The following is a 19,671-nucleotide window of genomic DNA, read 5'->3' as shown; positions in this document are numbered from 1 at the left end:
ACAACCCACAAACAGGTTAACTTTCTGTTATAAAAAGACAGAACTGAATTTGTTATTGTGAACCATGTGTCTCAGTGCACACATTTAAATGAAGGCAAAACTAACTGGCCTTCACTATACACGAAATTAAATCAACAGTGTTACTCGAAAACCATTACCAAAAACAAACTGTGGACTGCCCAAAAAAATTAAAACAATGATATTATGTAGCCCACTATGAAACACCCACTGTTCACAGGCCCTTTACAAATATGAATTACAAAGAAAATGCTTATATTTGGGCAGTGGAAGCGTGAGATAAGAAACGAAAGAGCCAACAAAAAATGAAAATTAACTCGCCTGAAAAATTCTAGCATAATCAGCAAGAACAGCACAACATGAAGAAATCGCGCCATCTAAAATATGCTAAGGTTAACTAAATTACTAAGAGAAAGGTTTGGATGGTTTTCTCATACTAAAAAAACTTCTGAATTGAAATGAAAGTACTAATCCGATCATTACAATGACAACGCTGTATGTAAAACTCTTGTTTCACAAAAACATAAAACTCGCACAAAACTAAAAGCTTTACTTTCTTTACAAAAGTCTTACAAGGCAATGGTTTTTTGATTATCCGAATTTTAATGAAAAATACTGAAATGACCTAAACTGAGGTGAGGAGGTGGATTGTTCTGTTGCAAGAATAGTTAAGATTATCAGCACACGCAAGCAAAAATTATTACCTTAAAGACATATTCATAATGCAAAGCCATTCTTTCAGTTCCATAAATGCTACGTCTGTAAGTCCTTCCATCCGATTAATAATTTCTAACAGTTTTATTCAGCAAAATCCTCCTCCAGTATGCACTACACTAAAACTTCTGGCAGCCTATTCCGTATCCAACACTCGAATACCCTCCCCTCCACAACTGAGCCAAAGATACACAAGTTCAAAGATGCTACTGCCATTGTCGTAAGTCGACTATTCCGCGGATGTCGTACCCGACTGCTTCGCCATGGTAACGTAAAATTTCCACTCACTCTCAAACTATCCGCGAATAAATGTCCAGTCCACCTATGTACAGGGCGTTTCACTAAATGTGTTTTGTCTCTGTAAGTCACGAAGTAATAGACGACGGAAATATTTATGGGGTAGGTACCCATAAGAAACGTTACACTGTCTGCGGAGCTATGAACATAGTTTATTGTGTTATTGTACAAAGAGTTACAGCAAAAAACTAGTTTTTTAAATAGATATATAGTTGTTTCTATCATGCACTGGAATCAGTAACACCGGCTGTGTATACATCAATTTAAATTACGTTCCTTTAGTGTGGGAGCTGTAATACTTTCAGGGGCAGATACCACACTCGCTGCGCATATCGCAATGCGCCTTCTAAATGTGGTGCGGGCGAGTTGTAACGTCGCCGGCGTCACGGAAAGAGAAGCTTCCTTGTTGCGCTGTTAGACTGCCGACTGTCACAGCACACTGCCGTATACCCGACAGTTCGAGCCACCCAAACAAACGGTGCTCAATAAACCACAGTTACTGACATCGGATGAAGATGGCATACACGAAGAACGAGTACGTTGATATTTTGCTGATGCTCTGCGAGTGCCGACACGATGCTACTGAAGCAGCCATGGCGTACGCCATGAGATATCCTAGGTGAAGAGCTCCGGCAGCCATTACATTCTTACGTGCCGAACAACGACTTCGGGAAACAGGGAGCTTGGTAATGCGCCGCAGTAACAGACGAAGAACTGCAAGAAGTGAGGAGACGGAGGCGTTTGTTTTACCTGCAATACACCACGATCCTCATGTCAGCTTACGAGCCTTTGCTGCAGTCGCTGGTGTCAGTCTCACATCGGTGTGACGTATAGTACAAGGCCACAGGTTTCACCCGTACCGCCTATCACTGACCCAGGAGCTGCGTGGGAACGATTTCCGTGCGAGAGTTACGTTCTGTGAATGGGCCATGCATTATTTCACGCTGGAGTCTTTACAAGGTGTTATGTTCTCTGATGAGTCCACGTTCACAAACTATGGTGCAGTGAATCGCCATAACGTGCACTACTGGGCCGCAGACAATCCTCGGTGGGTACGACCTGCCGATCGTCAACGTGGGCGGTCTATTAATGTATGGTACAGAATCCTTGGGGATGAAATCTTCGGTCCACATTACTTTCCAGGTACACTGACAGGAGAGTTACATCGCGCGTTTATAGTCGACAGTTTGGGTGGCTTCCTTCCACATGTGTGTCTACACATGAGAGTCCATATGTGGATGCAGCACGATGGTCTCCCAACCCATTCTGAGCGTGCTGTTGTGGAAGAACTAAACAACAGGTTTGCAGGGAGGTGGTTGGGGCGCCATGGTCCTCATTCAAGGTCCGCAAGGTCGCCCGATTTAACACCATTAGATTTCTTTTTGTGGGGATATCTAAAGGATCGTGTTCATGTTACTGAGCCCACATCCCCAGACGACCTAAAACGGCGCATCGAGGACGCATGTTGCTCCGTGACACCGGAGATGCTACATCTCGTCCGCAAGATCCTTTAGAAGGCTCATTGCATTGTGCATTCAGGAACATGGACACACATTTGAACATTTCACTTAAATCGACCTCTCACTGCCAGAACATCCATCACCCGCCACACAGCCATGTATTATGTACAGCGTTGGTATCTGCCCCTGAAACTTTGAGGGTTGTAGCTTCCAAACTAAAGAGGATAGGAATCTAATTTAAATTGACGTATACACAGCTGGTGTTATTGATTCCAGTGCGTGATGGAAACAACTATTGCTCCATTTAAAAAATTGTATCATTTTGCTGTAACTCTTTGTACAATAACACAATAAACTATGTTCACAGCTCCGCAGACAGTGTAACGTTTCTTATGGTTACGTACCGCCATAAATATTTCCGTCGACTATTACTTCGTAACTTACAGAGGCAAACACATTCAGTGAAACACCCTGTATGTCCACTTTCACACCCCCATACGATCGTACTTTCGATAATAAGCACAAGTGTCGTACTGAGTCAAATGGTTTTCGGAAGTCAAGAAGTACTAGTCTACCTGTGTGCCTTCATCCGTGCCTTTCAGGACGTCATGTGAGAAAAAACGCTGGTTGTTTTTCGCGTGACCGACGATTCCGGAATCCATGTTAAATGGCATGGAAGAGGTCATTCTCTTAGCAATACTCGACCATGATGGCGCTAGGAATAGTTCCTAAAATTCTACATCAGATACAAATCAAAAGAATCGGACCACAGTTTTACTTACTACGTCTTCTACTCCTGCTGTAGAACGATGTGACCTGCGATTTCTTCCAACTGCTGGGCAAAGGTTCTGTTCGAGAGAATTACTGTATACAATAGGTAAATGAGGTAGCGCATATGCGTTCATCTTTGCAGTCGTGAGATGACTTTCGATGAAATTCCCCTACGATAGTCGTTAACAGGCTACAACCATTGTAGTTTTGACAGCCAAATGCGTTTTATTTAGCATTTCTCTACTTATAGCCCTGTGCTTTATTTGGCTTCTATTGAGCAGTGGTATCTGTTTGTTGAGATGCTTTCTCACATGACGGCACAAGGCATGTACTGAAACACTCTTGACTGGTTTGAGTATTGTTAATCACCGACCAGGAGCCTACTAAATGAGTTGGACTGAACGCTTCCTGAGAATAAGGGGCTGATGGGCTAACACTGCTGTGCGAGTCCTTTTGTATCAGTGTTTCGTCTGCTGAGTAACGAATTAACACAGTCAACTAGGTTGTATTGTAATAATAATCATCACGATGTTCAGTGGTAATTAGGTCTTAAACTCATGGTTCTCCAAAAATATGAGGCAGTTACGCACTGGGTGACCTGCTTTCTCTCCTGTGCCCCTTATGTGGTCAGGAACGCGTAATAGATGGTTGTTTTTCGCCTCTTCTGCCAGAAGCGTTGTCTGCGCGGGAAATTCTTGGGACCAACTTTCTGTTCCCGGTAAGTGCTTTGACAGATCCTCTCCCTAACATCTGCACATGGCCTCCAAGCCACGAACGTCCAGTGCAAGATTTACTGTTAAATAACCAAACCGCCTGCTTGTTTTTAATTTTAGAAAATAAAATTCGAAGGAGAGCTACCATAAAGATCCCGCATGTATTAACAGTGTACAAGCTTCCATCAGTGCCTGCTCATGTTAACATCCTGTCGTCTCACAGATAACGATGTCTGTGGTGTAATAACAACATTAAAGAAAAGCCTTGAGTATGAATTTAAGTGGGAGAGTGACTTGTCCTCTCTCAGTACGTATGTGTTATTCATGCCTAAATATGACTGTCGTCTGCCTATTGTTTTCAAAGCCCTTCTTCTAACCTATAATATTATTTGTAGCTTTAATCATGCCAATGGTACTGAGCAAATTGACTATGTATAACTTCACCATGCCAGAAGGAAAAGACGTCTGACACTTTGCTATTTGGTCCTGACAGAAACACCGTCCCAAATGAACAGAGGGATTGAAAACAATATGTATATACGTATCACTATGATCCGAGAACATGGAGGTAGGTAAGATGTAATCCAGTCAAGTATGTGATCGGTCGATGGGGGTTGGAACAGGGGGGAGCTAGGGTGGCACGTGGTGGTCAGTAGGCAGAGATTTATATGAGAGCTTCGCTGTCAGAAATGTGTGTGTGGACTAGGATTTTAACTTGAGCTGTAGCTGTTAGAACGGGCAGATATAAACATGAAGATCTGGACCAGGGGGAAAGGGTCTGCTGATGAATTTTCCTTGAGAGAGGGTATGGAGTGTTTGGAGTTGTACGTAGTAGATATGGTCCTATAGCTTCGGTAGCAGCCATGAGTTGCTTTTCAGGTTTATGGGATATACAGGATTTGTGAAGATGTTAGAGGAATTTGAGGAAAGGGGGAAATTGCGTCAGCTTGTAGGGAGAGGGGGAAGACAATACTGAATGCGTGGCGTTCAAGGAATTGTAAGGAGTACAAGTTGGGGTTGCAGAGGTCCAAGCAATCTTTGCAAAGGTAAGGATATGTTAGATAAGGCTAATTTGAACCTCTGACCTCCATTAGATAGCGATACATAGCGGCGCATAACACAATCACATTTGAGCTATACCTGATCGGGTACGCTCTCTGTATGACCCGCGGCCAGCAGTGTTATCGGATACTCGCTTAGTACTATGTCGTTGCGCATACTCTCGCAACGACATGGAGTTACAATGTAAAAATGCAGCTTTCGAACATAATTTTATTTTTAGGAAGCTTTGGTTAAGAACTGCCGGCCGAAGTGGCCGTGCGGTTAAAGGCGCTGCAGTCTGGAACCGCAAGACCGCTACGGTCGCAGGTTCGAATCCTGCCTCGGGCATGGATGTTTGTGATGTCCTTAGGTTAGTTAGGTTTAACTAGTTCTAAGTTCTAGGGGACTAATGACCTCAGCAGTTGAGTCCCATAGTGCTCAGAGCCATTTGAACCATTTTTGTTAAGAACTACTTTGTACGGTATAATGGTAGGTCGAAAATGACCTTAGTGGAATATGGCCAGCAGCTGTGAATCCAGCTGCGAAATACTACAGAATACGACGTCCCCAAGCAGATGGTTCAAATGGCTCTAAGCACTATGGGACTTAACATCTGAGGTCATCAGTGCCCTACACTTAGAACTACTTAAACCTAACTAACCTAAGAACATCATACACGTCTATGACCGAGGCAGGATTCGAACCTGCGACCGTAGCAGCCGCATGATTCCGGATTGAAGCACCTAGACCCGCTCGGCCACAGGGGCCGGCCCCACGCAGATAAGAGCCAGAATAGCTGAGTAAAATGCCTGACATGGTTCATCATTAGTGACATACTGCTATTTATCTAGATTGTCTCTTTAGTTTCAGTGTTATACACTGATCAGACAAACCTTTATGACCACCCGTTGGTTTGCCTCTGGAGCGCGATACATCAGCGCTTCTGCATGGCAGGGATTCGACAACTTGTTGGTACCTCTGCTGAAATGCGGGAAGATATGAAGCATGAAGGAATGCAGTTGATCAGCAGTACTCTTCACTTAGTCTGTAGCTGTGATGGCGCCTTCGATCACTAAAACAGACCCGTGGAAGCCAAGAAGGATCTTCCCTGTTGTCCACATCTCTTGGTCGCGTTGTCGCTTCTCGAGCATGGGTCCTGGGTTCGATTCCCGGCGGTGTCAGGCATTTTCACCTACCTCGAGATGACTGGGTGTTGGTGTTGTCCTCATCATTTCATCACCATTCATGAGAGTGGTGAGTTTGGACTGAGCAAACGTTGGGAATTTGAATGGGCGCTGATAACCGCACAGTTGAGCGCCCCACAAACCAAACATCATCATCATCATCATCATCTTCCCTATTGTAATGGTACGAGCAGGAGGGGAGTTATAAGGTGCCAAGAAACTTGACATGTACACCTTAAAAACACGTTTATTGTTTGTCTCTTAAAAACTTTAAAACGCTTTAACACAGACGGTCAACTCAGAAAACATTAAATAAACTCTGATAACCAGCAATAAAGAACATTATTAGCTTTAGAACTCTGATTGTTGACAGTAAAATAATACTGGCAATAAATAATATGCGCAAATAATTACAAGAATCATCCAGTGTAATCTTTCACCTTAAAATCAATAATTACAACTGATAATGTCACAAACGGCTTACTCGAAAAATCACTCAAGACAATCAATTAAAGAACAGATTCAATCCTTGCGAATCCATTGACTGCCAAGGGATAAACAACAGTACCTGACTTCTGGGGAGGGAGTTTATACGCCACAATGTTGGTATTAGTTTTACGAACGGTAGGCCCTTCAGTGAACTTGCTGGCCTTTCTCTTTACAATAGTCCACATCTTGTCAATTCTGGTTAGAATAACTAGTAATTACAAGTGTTAGAACAATCACTTGGAATTACACGCCACAAACCCATTTAATTTTAACTTTTTAATTTAGCGAATAGATGACTGCTCAGTCTCATACCAACTTAACAAACCAATAATGTGAATGACTTCCAGACACTTCACGTAAGAAGTAACTATTTGATCAATGCAAAAAAGAGCATTCGACTTAAAGAAAAAATTCCGGATCAACTGAAGTGCAAACAGTTTAGGCCATTTACTCCTGTTCCACACGCACAAGTCAACAGCTAGTTCACAAACCGCTGCTTGGTTTACAAGAAGCAACACGTCAGTCCACTTAATCGTACTAAAATTATAAACGATTCAGTGATCATCCACCCAGCTAAACTTTATGTAACGGTTGAGTAAAAGGAAATCCCTTTAAACAATAAAATATCTACATTATGATAAAACAATAACAAACATGGAAATTCTTTAAATAAGAACACCTTACTCAATTTCAGCCAACTAAAGTTAAGACATTTCGTAACGGGTGAAAGAACAGGTAAAATGGGCAAATTACTAATACCAAATCACTCAGACCATCCAGCTTTTTCTTAAAACATACCCTCAGTAGCGCAAACCGGTCGTAGAGCAATGTGTAATAGCGTAACAGATGTCGTACTTCTACTGTAAATTGGCTGTGGGGCACACTGATGCTATAAACAGCCGTTTAGCCACCAAACTAAACAATCTGACATACGGTCAGTGCTGTTGGTGACACCAGTGCAAATTGGCCACTCAGACTTGAGCACAGTAGTCTCGTTGGACTCGCATTCAATGACCACGGTTGCTCCGCACAATCAGAGCGGACTACACGCCCCTCATCGCATCGTCTTCTCTCTCTCTCTCTCTCTCTCTCTCTCTCTCTCTCTCTCTACCGGCAGCTGTGTAACCCGCAACCACGCGGAGTATCCTCGGACACCGCGAACCGTACTTGGAGGACTCGACAGCTGCCGACACGCCACGCGCTCAAATAGTCTTCCATTCAGAAACCCTCCGACCGGCGTCTCTGATCGGAAGACTAAACCACGGACGACCGTCAATAACCAGAGAGGCACTACTCTGGCCGCAAAGCCACCACAGGAAGCACGGCCAGCCTACAGCATAATACGGCTCCAACCGGCCTTTGCCCGTGGCGCGGTGCGTCTTTCGACCAGGCGTTCGCCTGGTTGACGGAGTATTTGCACACGATTATTGGTATTGTAACACAGAAAATGCAAATAAAATACCTTCTGCACTATCCAAAATTTTTGCCGTTTAATGTCTGTTGATAACTTGCACTGTATTTTTGATTCTGAAGCTGTAAGATGTATTACAGTACCTGCATTTAATACCTAATCGATCTACTACATTGAACCGTGAATTTACTTTCAAAACTTTTTTTTTAAGAATTTACTTTATTTACTAGCGATTCATCAAGAACATTAACACATTTAATCACACTATGTGAGCGTGTGAGATTGGAAGTAGTTGCCTGGGAGTAATTGATGAAATCAAAATGAAATTGCTTTTAACAAGTGGGAATTTTCTTTTTATTTTAGAAACTGATTTAAAATTATAAGCAGAAAGCACCCTGTAGCAATCAAGTTACAATTTATTCAGAGGCACAAAGAAGCAAATTTTTGAGTGTATGAGCTTTCAAGCTGAGAACCTCGCAACTCTCTTTTGACACGGCCGTAGTCACGACCGCTCACAACAACCTCTGAAAGACTACACAGGTGCAAATCCGCAACACACCAGATTACCTTAAAGTAAAAGTTTTAACAATTCACACAAGCACGCAAACGATGCACCCCATTGGAGGGATGCCGGCCGAAATGGCCGTGCGGTTAAAGGCGCTGCAGTCTGGAACCGCAAGACCGCTACGGTCGCGGGTTCTAATCCTGCCTCGGGCATGGATGTTTGTGATGTCCTTAGGTTAGTTAGGTTTAACTAGTTCTAAGTTCTAGGGGACTAATGACCTCAGCAGTTGAGTCCCATAGTGCTCAGAGCCATAAGCCATAACTCAGAGCCATTGGAGGGATGGAAATGGTACAAAAGACTAAAATTAAAAGATTAACTTCCCACCAAAGTTCCAACTTGATTTTAACTTCTAAGAAAAGTCTTACGGTGGAAGGGTGGGAACTATCTATACTAAAATGACCTTTTAAATAAAAGCCCATGAAATGCAATCTTACATAAAATTATACAAGGTTGGCCAAACATGCTCTACAGTAACATATACCGCCTCTCAAGATGACAGGCAAGATAAAACATATTTCAGGAAATAGGCCGTTACACTTTAAACAATAAATTCGTTAACACACCGAATCCGACAAACATGACAGAGGCAGCTATTAACGTACGGCAGATTGATAGGGAGATTACCGAACAACCCGAACCGCAGGTTGCTCTAACCCGCCCCTACTCCACAAGGGAAAAACGGAGCACCCAATTCATAAATAACCACCTTCTGGCGGGTGGGCAAACGGAAAAGAATGGTGGGACGGCCACGAAACAAGTCGGCTAGTGACCTCACCAAGAAAACACGTAGAATTTGACAAGTAAATGAAACAACATATCACGAATCACTTAACTTCTAATAAACTGTGATTTCTGGCGAAGATGTGGCGCAGCTCCCCCAACGCTCTCCCGAACCGTCCGCTGCCAGTCGCTTCAACGGACGCAGGAAGGCGCGCCGATCTCCCGTCTCACGGCGTCGCAGCTCACACCGGCGAGACCGATGTCGTGGGTTGACTCCTGTTGCTCTCGCGTTGGCCGCGAAGCCACTACCCCTCGCTATACGGCGCGGCCCACTGGACTCACGTGACGACCTCACATGCGCCGACGCTCAAGGCGGACAACTCATCTTGTGTCTCAGTGCGCGACCGACCAGCCGATCGATCCGACCGCCAATGACCATTGCCTGAGCAACTCTAACAGACTGGCGGCCTAACGCGCAGACTTAGATGCAGGAACTAAGCCCACGACTGGGCGAACACTCGTTGAGTTCTCTCACTGCGCCACAAATTCGAACAACAGACAGACTAGCAAGCTGGGGACGAGGCTGACCCCAGACTGACTCCACACTCGCCCAGACTGCCCACAGACTGACCGACTGGCGAGCTCATAGCGCCCCTTAAATACACCCGAACAGGCAGCCTTTTCCGTTTCCCACCACAGGGAGACACCAAAGCTGTGATTTCCACAGCGGCGCCACCGCCAGGAACGGAGGGCGACTGCTTCACACTACGCGCCGCGGCACGCTCTTGAAAACAGCAATTTTTACCACGGCTCATATATATTTATTTTTGACTGGGTATAATTGACTGTAATTATAATGAAAATATTTTAAATCGATGGGTAATAGCCAAGCGAACTTTATTGAAATATATCGATAGCAACGACAAAGTGACAGTAGCTGTGGCGTTGTTTATCTTTGCGTATGGAGAGTCTCTGTCGCGTTGTGAGCGGAGATGAAGCACAGCAGGTCGAACTCTGAATGAGTACGGAAGTGTTCGTTGGGCGCTCCCGCTGCCGCGGTGTGCAGCTGTGCTCGCGCCATTGTAGATGAGCCTGGTTTGTTAACCCTCGAGTATGGAGAGCACGGTAGGGGTGGACCGGCGGAGGAAGCTGCAGTTCAAACTTCTGGCTGTCCCATAATTGTCCATGGGTCTGGAGACGACTTGGGGCTCTCATCGAACAGCAGCAGGAGCAACAACGGCAGCTCACCACTGTCGTCGGTTACGTTCCTCGTCTTCCGCAGAGCTACATCGTAAGACTGTGAACTGACAAATATAGTAATATAGAGGCTTTGCCCAGAATCATTTCTTTCAAAAAGTAAGAATAACTTGAATAATAATTTGCAATAGTTAAAACTTGTAGGGCAGCGTCATTGTCCTCAGTCATTATTTCCATGCAATCACCAACTGTCGTAGGAATATGAAAAGTGATTAACAATTTTTTCTGCCGGTTAGTGTGTTTAAAATCCAGTTTCAGTCTAAATTTTCTTGCCACAGTAACTGTTCATCCTTGTGTTGCATAACAGAGGATACTTAAAGTAAAGTGAAATATCACTGGCAAAACTAATAACTATGGATACAGCACAAATTAAGACTGCACAAACTCGTTTATTCTGTATTTAGCTTAGCGAGTGACTTCTGCTAGTTTAGCAAGTGTTTATTGTTGTTGCTTAAAAGTAAAACCAATTGCTCATTTGCTTAAAGTAAATTCAGTACAATCTTTCAATAATCAAAAGTAAATTACATTCCCTTTTCTAAATTTTGCATTACGTTACACTGACGTTACTAATAGTTAATTTTTTCTACGTAACAAAGTTTAAGCCAGTCATTTATTTAACCAGTAATTTCATTTAACGTGAGTTTTAAAATTTAGTATTTCAGAATGAGTAAGTGCAGGCTCAGTGCTTTGTGATTCATCCATTTTGTCGTGAACTGTCGTGCTGAGGCAAAGGGTGACAAGCTTCTGTTGCCTCACCGATGATAATTTACTTAAATTTCTCTGTCATTACCTTTCTCAAGATTATGGAAATTAGTTGCCCTAGCAGGCTGTAGATATAATTATCCGTTTTTTAGCGATTCAGTGTCTTTTTTCTGTGACAATTTAGTTTTGTAGTAAAAATTATATGCTAACAATTTTCCCGCGGTACGTTTTGTGAGCGTTTTCACTGCAATCCACCCATTTCAAAATTATAGTCAGTATTTAACTTAAGTTTAGAATAGATTCTTCTCTCAGAAGAGGCTGTTGTACACTGTCCTCCAACCACGCGGCGTTATATTCCTTCGGTAACAATAGCCTTACTCACGGTAAAATTTCATTAGGCATATGCGATCACGGTCAGTTACGAGGGTTGGAGCTTAAATAGTGGCAACTATTAATTCACAACCGATACAAAGGAGTTACATGTTTGTACCTGTTACTGTCCTTCAAAGTAGTCACCTGCGCCGTGTAGAACCCGTTGCCAGCGATGTGGAACGTGTAGTATACCGTTAGCAGACCCTGTTTCTGTTGATGGTGCGAATGGAGCGGTCTACTGCCTGTCGAATCTCTGCAACAGCTCTAAATCGAATGCCACAAAGTGGTTCCTTTATCTTCGGAATCAAATTAAAGTCACAAGGGCTTAAGTCCGGGGAGTACGGTGAGTGGTACAGTACTTCCCAGTCCTATCGACCGAACAGAGCAGCCACAGCTTGCGCTGTACGCGCCCGCGCAATGTAGTGCAAAATGATGGGTGGATTGCGCAGAACGTGTCACCGGTTCTTTCGCAAAGCTGGTCGCAGTTGATGCTCCAAAAACTAAAAGTAATACTGTGCACTGACGGTTTGCCGTGGAGGAACGCAACCAACCCATCAATTTGCACAACAATGAGCGGGCGCATACAGCGCAACCTGTGGCTGCTCTGTTCGGTCGATGGGACTGGCAAGTACTGTACCATTCACTTAAGTCCTTGTGACTTTGAATTGATTTCGAAGATGTAGGAACCACTTCACGGCATTCGCTTCAGACCTGTTCGAGAGATTCGACAGGCAGTAGACCGCTCCATTCGCGCCATCAACAGAACAGGCTCTGATAATGGTATACTACGCCTTCTACATCGCAGGCAATGGGTTCTACACAACGCTGGTGACTACTTTGATGGACAGCAACAGGTGCAACCATGTAACTCTCTTTTATCGGTTGTGAATAAGTAGTTGTCACTATGAAACGTCCCCTTAGAAACAATTATACATGACTGTGTTTAAACTGACACACAATATTTTTAGCGCAACGCAATCTGACTTTCAAAAATCCCTACAAAAGAATAGCCCTGACTAACATTAACCTATACGTTTCCCAAATCACTTACCTCACAAAAATCTTGGTTACTCGAACTACTGCAATACAGCGAGCGCCACTACTGCCAGCTAAATAAAAGATTCAAACTACGGAAGGCACTAACTACTGATAGGCAAAGTTAGCAAATGAAAGATTTTAATAGATAACAAACAATGTATTTACCTTAATAGTCATCAAAAGTCATAATATACACTCCTGGAAATGGAAAAAAGAACACATTGACACCGGTGTGTCAGACCCACCATACTTGCTCCGGACACTGTGAGAGGGCTGTACATGCAATGATCACACGCACGGCACAGCGGACACACCAGGAACCGCGGTGTTGGCCGTCGAATGGCGCTAGCTGCGCAGCATTTGTGCACCGCCGCCGTCAGTGTCAGCCAGTTTGCCGTGGCATACGGAGCTCCATCGCAGTCTTTAACACTGGTAGCATGCCGCGACAGCGTGGACGTGAACCGTATGTGCAGTTGACGGACTTTGAGCGAGGGTGTATAGTGGGCATGCGGGAGGCCGGGTGGACGTACCGCCGAATTGCTCAACACGTGGGGCGTGAGGTCTCCACAGTACATGGATGTTGTCGCCAGTGGTCGGCGGAAGGTGCACGTGCCCGTCGACCTGGGACCGGACGGCAGCGACGCACGGATGCACGCCAAGACCGTAGGATCCTACGCAGTGCCGTAGGGGACCGCACCGCCACTTCCCAGCAAATTAGGGACACTGTTGCTCCTGGGGTATCGGCGAGGACCATTCGCAACCGTCTCCATGAAGCTGGGCTACGGTCCCGCACACCGTTAGGCCGTCTTCCGCTCACGCCCCAACATCGTCGAGCCCGCCTCCAGTGGTGTCGCGACAGGCGTGAATGGAGGGACGAATGGAGACGTGTCGTCTTCAGCGATGAGAGTCGCTTCTACCTTGGTGCCAATGATGGTCGTATGCGTGTTTGGCGCCGTGCAGGTGAGCGCCACAATCAGGACTGCATACGACCGAGGCATACAGGGCCAACACCCGGCATCACGGTGTGGGGAGCGATCTCCTACACTGGCCGTACACCACTGGTGATCGTCGAGGGGACACTGAATAGTGCACGGTACATCCAAACCGTCATCGAACCCATCGTTCTACCATTCCTAGACCGGCAAGGGAACTTGCTGTTCCAACAGGACAATGCACGTCCGCATGTATCCCGTGCCACCCAACGTGCTCTAGAAGGTGTAAGTCAACTACCCTGGCCAGCAAGATCTCCGGATCTGTCCCCCATTGAGCATGTTTGGGACTGGATGAAGCGTCGTCTCACGCGGTCTGCACGTCCAGCACGAACGCTGGTCCAACTGAGGCGCCAGGTGGAAATGGCATGGCAAGCCGTTCCACAGGACTACTTCCAGCATCTCTACGATCGTCTCCATGGGAGAATAGCAGCCTGCATTGCTGCGAAAGGTGGATATACACTGTACTAGTGCCGACATTGTGCATGCTCTGTTGCCTGTGTCTATGTGCCTGTGGTTCTGTCAGTGTCAATAAAGTTTCCCCTTCCTGGGACAATGAATTCACGGTATTCTTATTTCAATTTCCAGGAGTGTATATAGCGGTTCATGACATCCAGTCTTACAAATTTCAAAATTCCGCCATTTCTCTCCCCACATCCACCACTGCTGGCGGCGCACCTCCAACTGCTCAACGCTACGCACTGTTAACATCCAGCTCCCCCACACCACAATGGCGAGTATTACAACAATGCCAACCAGCCACTGACTGCATACAGCACAGCCAGTGATTTTTCATACAGAGCGCTACGTGGCGTTACCAATAAGAAAACCTAAACAGCCGACTTACAACTATTTAAGTACCAACCCTTGTATATTGCACTTCTGTAGGCTGATCAGGAAGTGTGGGGGGGTTACAGTGCAACAAGGCCGGCCGGTGTGGCCGTGCGGTTAAAGGCGCTTCAGTCTGGAACCGCGCGACTGCTACGGTCGCAGGTTCGAATCCTGCCTCGGACATGGATGTGTGTGATGTCCTTAGGTTAGTTAGGTTTAAGTAGTTCTAAGTTCTAGGCGACTGATGACCTCAGAAGTTAAGTCGCATTGTGCTCAGAGCCATTTGAACCATTTGCACAGTGCAACAAGAACAGTGTTTCTTCCTACCAGGCGACGCGTTTCCTTGATCCACGGCCAAATCTCGGCGATTTCGTGCCCACAGAAAATGTAACAGACGATGTCGCGGAGAGAACGTTGGTACACGTTGGGATGGTCTGCTGGTGGGTCGCAGTGTCAGCACTCTGCGCTGAGCGGTGTACTACGAACCATTTGTGCCTGCGCCAGCATTACACTGTCCGGTCGAAAGTACCCGGGTAACCATGTGCAAGTTGAATTAACTGCTATACGTCAATAGAGGCGGACCCGCCAGTATAAAATCAGGCAGGGCGTATTCTGTTGTCAGTAGAGCGTTACTGCTAGATTTGTTACAGGTAGGTTCGAACAACACGCAAGTATTACGGAGATGCTTCGAGAATTCAGATGGCAACCGCTGGAGCAAAGACAACGTTCATTTACTATTGAGAAAAATTTGAAAACCGGCATTTTAAGCTGAACGATTCTACTGCCGCCAACGTACTTTTCGTGTAAGGACTGCGAAGGTAAGTTAAGACAGTCGTTTTCCCCTCAGTCCGTTTGCGAGTGAAACAGAACAGGAAACGACTAGTAGTGATAGAGGGTACCCTCCACCACGCAGTGTACATGTGTTGCGGAGAATGTGTTTATGATGGTTGCCCAGAAAGTAGTGCACCGCATTTTTTTTTTTTTTTTTTCTCAGCAGAAAAGAACGCTACGAATGCGAAGCGTTAGGTGCGTCTTATTTGAAGTCTCCTGAGTGAGCGCGCCAAGTTTGCGTCCCTCCCGACAGATAGCGTGGCTGCAGGACAGTTTCAAAATGGCGTCTGTAGGTGATGTACATGACAAACAAGGTGCCGTCATTCCATGTCTCATTGCGGGGAAAGAAACTGTGGGAAATATTCACAAACGCCTGTGCAAAGTGTATGGAGCATCTTCTGTCGACAGAAGTACAGTTAGTCGCTGGGCACGCAGGGTGAGGTTATAAGAAAGCGGTTTGGTGGAGCTCCAAGATTTGCGGTGGTTGGGGAGATCATCCACGGCTGTCACATCTGATACACCTGACCTGGGCTCCTCGGCCTTCCACTTATTTGGGACTTTAAAGGATGCTATTCGTGGAAGACTTTTGAGGACGATGAGGAGGTGATTTCACACAGTGGAGCACTGGCTCCGCCACCAGGACAAGGACTGATACCGACAGGGTACACACGCCCTTGTTTCGCGCTGGAGGGAGGCCATAGAATGGGATGAAGATTACGTGCAAAAATAAGTTGTGTAGATAAAACCCCATTCTTTTGTGTGTGTATTTCTCATTATGTTCAATAAAGAATTGCTGAAGTAAAAAAAATACGGTGCATTACTATCTCGGCAACTCTCGCAGATGTAGATGTAGAAGCCGTAGCAGTGGAATGTATCGGTTAAGAGAGTTCAGTGAATCGGATCGTGGGCTGGTTACTGCGTATTACCTGAGTAACAAATCTATCAGGGACATTTCAGCACATCTAAAGTTGCCCAAGTCAACTGCTGGTGTTATGACACTAAAGTGCAAACGCGAAGCAAAGTTCGCAGCTAAACCAAGACCAGGTGTACCTCGTGTACTGACTGACAAGGACCATCGAGCGTAGAACGCAGAAAATACTGCTGGTTGCACTTCACTAATAAGAATAATACTAAATCCAAATTAACATCAGGGAGTAGATGGCGGCTAATAGCTTCTGCCAACCTGACAGACTCGACTTGTTGCAGTTGGTCTCACCGACCCTGGGAGCAGCAACACGCAAACAACAGCGAGATCTCAAACAGTGGAGGTTTCAGTACTGGACACGGTTCACTCAACTTCAAATGTCCTGGGTTCAGTCGTCGGCTACAGCCCCTCGGTCTGACAGTGGCTGCACACCGCCAGCAGTCCCGGCCTGCCCCCGCACTGTGGACCTTCTCGCTGCTCCGTCCGAAGCCGAACTATCGACACAAGAACGCAGGCAGCATTTAAATAACTGGACATTAAAAACGACACAAGATACACATGGATCCGCAAAGCAATTCCACAATGTCTCAAACAATACTAAAATCAGACACTGTGAAACAACACTGACGCATTATAAGTCGGCACAAATACAGAAAAGCCAGAAGCGGTCGGAAACCAAATGCACGTCGTCCGCTGCAACGACCGACCGAAAGAGCAACCAACAGTCGTCCCACACAAGTCAGGCACGGAAAAAATCCAAGTATAAATCGTTGACTGACGACTTATTGCCGTGAGGGCACTTCCGACAGGCAGACACACACACACACACACACACACACACACACACACACACAGGTGAAACTTGCACTTCTCCAATATCACAGTCCATTCAACTAAAACTCGCTGAATCCGGTCCTTGACGTGGTCGTGCACTCTCGCGACCACATCCTTCCGTCGGACAGTGCATGGGTGTCGCCATGCTCCGTCCCAACTCAACTAGCTCGACACACGACGACCCGGAAAAACTCGGGGCCGCTCCAAATGTGGTACCACTGAACGTGCTATCGATAAGCGCTGCCGCTACCACTCACGGACAGACAATGCGAGCAAACGTAGTAGAGCCAGTGTACACACTAAGAAAACTAGACGCCACTATTGCTAATACAAGACGCCAAGTTATAAACGGCAAGAACGCGAGCCGCACACGGCTCAATAATAACCATCAAGGTGCGTGAAATCCACATTGATCCGAAAGACTGCACATATCTAATATGCCGTCAAATTCCTCTGCAACTTTCTAGTCAAGATAACGGCCTATACTCAAATAATCATGAAACACCTTTAAAAAATTACTATTCTGCAGACAGTTTATGTATTGCGACGTTCTGTTTTGTGCCATCTGTTAGCAATATCTTAACTATCAGAGGTCAGAATTTTCTTATCACTGACCAGCCTATTCATGCACATACAGGAGTTGGACAAAAATATGAGAACGCCACGACAAATGCGTGCTCGAGCATAAACGCAGATGCTAGCCGAGCCTGCAGATTGCGCTTATGTATTCGACCACGAATGCGACCTATGCTGTAACACCCCACCCATCACTTACCTGGTTTTGGTGTGTGTTCGCCCCAGCAAATTGACTAACAGATCAACAGAGAGTGCAAAACTGCCGCAATATCGGATAACGCAAAAAAAGGTAATAAGGCCCAATGACTCCTGATTGAACTGCGGTGGCAGTGTTGACATTTATTGATTCAGTATTGATCACTTTTAATTAAAAAGGGATGCGCATTGATGTTATATTCAGCTATTGAACACCAGATGCAAATGTTGAACATAAAATTAATTAAGAAAGGGACTTGGTATTTCAACTACTTGATTGAAAACAGATTCAGTCGATTAGCACAAATTTATTTTAACTCCCGACCTTCAATCATCACATTACAAGACTCTCCTATCAGGAAGAGGTACTTAATTGCGTTTGCATGGAGTAAAGCGCGATAACTCAAAAGTAATTCCTAACGACTGACCCAGGCGTAATGTGAAGTGCGAGAAGAATCCTACAATACACGCCCCATGAAACCCTCGTGGAAACTTTGCCAACGTGATCCAACAAATTAATCAGTGGCCGGAGCGGGCGCAATATCACCGAATACAGCGTGACGGAGCGGCGTCGTTGCGGACGTCGGCCGACCTAATGGTGCTGCAAGGCTGCGCTCGTCTATTCACTCCTAGCTATCTTGCTCAGTACATAGCTGAACCAAAACTTCCTATCTCCAAGCTCAATCATTCCATTTTCTAAGTCCTAAACTGCAGAGATACTCACTCTTTCTCAGGCAAGCTGATTAAAGAACGCAACGTCCGCACTCTAGGCAAGCTGGGAACGGAAGACCACTATGGAGACTTCTCCCACTCCGCTCTTCGCCTCAGTTTCCCTTCCAGCAAAAACACTTGTCAATTGCTAATTGCAGCACAAGTCGTGTTAATTATGCGTCGCTTCCAAGCGCCGACCAATGCCTGTTCTGGGAAGTGAACAAATTCCCACAAAATTTCCCTTCCTCTCAACTTCTGCTATTTAGCTCCTCCCAGGCCATCCATCAAGGTTAGCGTCTGCACAAATAACCAATTTTTCCGGAATTCTGACTCCCAGGAGAGTACTTCAGATTCCGTGGTCCTACGTTCCCATTGCAGGCCGGCGTATTTCATTCTGTCGCTCTTCACCTGATTTACTTCAGACTCTGCGGAATCGGAATTCAGCGTGAAGTTGCTATAGTCACGAACACGGATATTTTGGCCTCTGTTGACCGCTCGACCGTAGCTTTGCGCGGTTTTCTCGCATGTTTCACTGAAAACAGGACGACGGACATTTATCAACAGGCGTACAAGTTCTCCGTCTGCTTCCTGGTACACCAGCATGGGGTCAACCACCCACTCACTGTCACTCATCTTGAGGCAGCTGGAGGCTGCGTCCCATTACCACTTTCTCAGAGCTTGAGCCGCAGCCCTAATCTGCCTATTGTCGCTTCCTTTTGCCGCTCCCCAGCCGGCCACGGTCAGTCGAATACTTCCCTGGGATAAACTAGCCTCCAGTAAATCGATGCGTTTCCTCAAAGTTTTCATGTTGTGTGAATTACTTTAAAACCATCACCCATCGTTAATTATTCCAATACGTCCATACTATACCCTCTACAAGATGCATTGTGCCTTGTCAGTCATTTTTGTTCAGCCCTACTGTTCGCTCAATGTGAGTTAGGTGATCTTTAATGTCTTCATTTAAGGGGCGTAGTTCTTGCTGTCTTACAATGCAATGCCCGGGCAATGCGTTACAAGTGTCATTAGT

Source organism: Schistocerca serialis, chromosome 6, assembly GCF_023864345.2.
Source record: "Schistocerca serialis cubense isolate TAMUIC-IGC-003099 chromosome 6, iqSchSeri2.2, whole genome shotgun sequence".
Classification (NCBI taxonomy): domain Eukaryota; kingdom Metazoa; phylum Arthropoda; class Insecta; order Orthoptera; family Acrididae; genus Schistocerca; species Schistocerca serialis.
The sequence above is the reverse complement of the archived record's forward strand: the minus strand, read 5'-3'. Positions refer to the sequence as shown.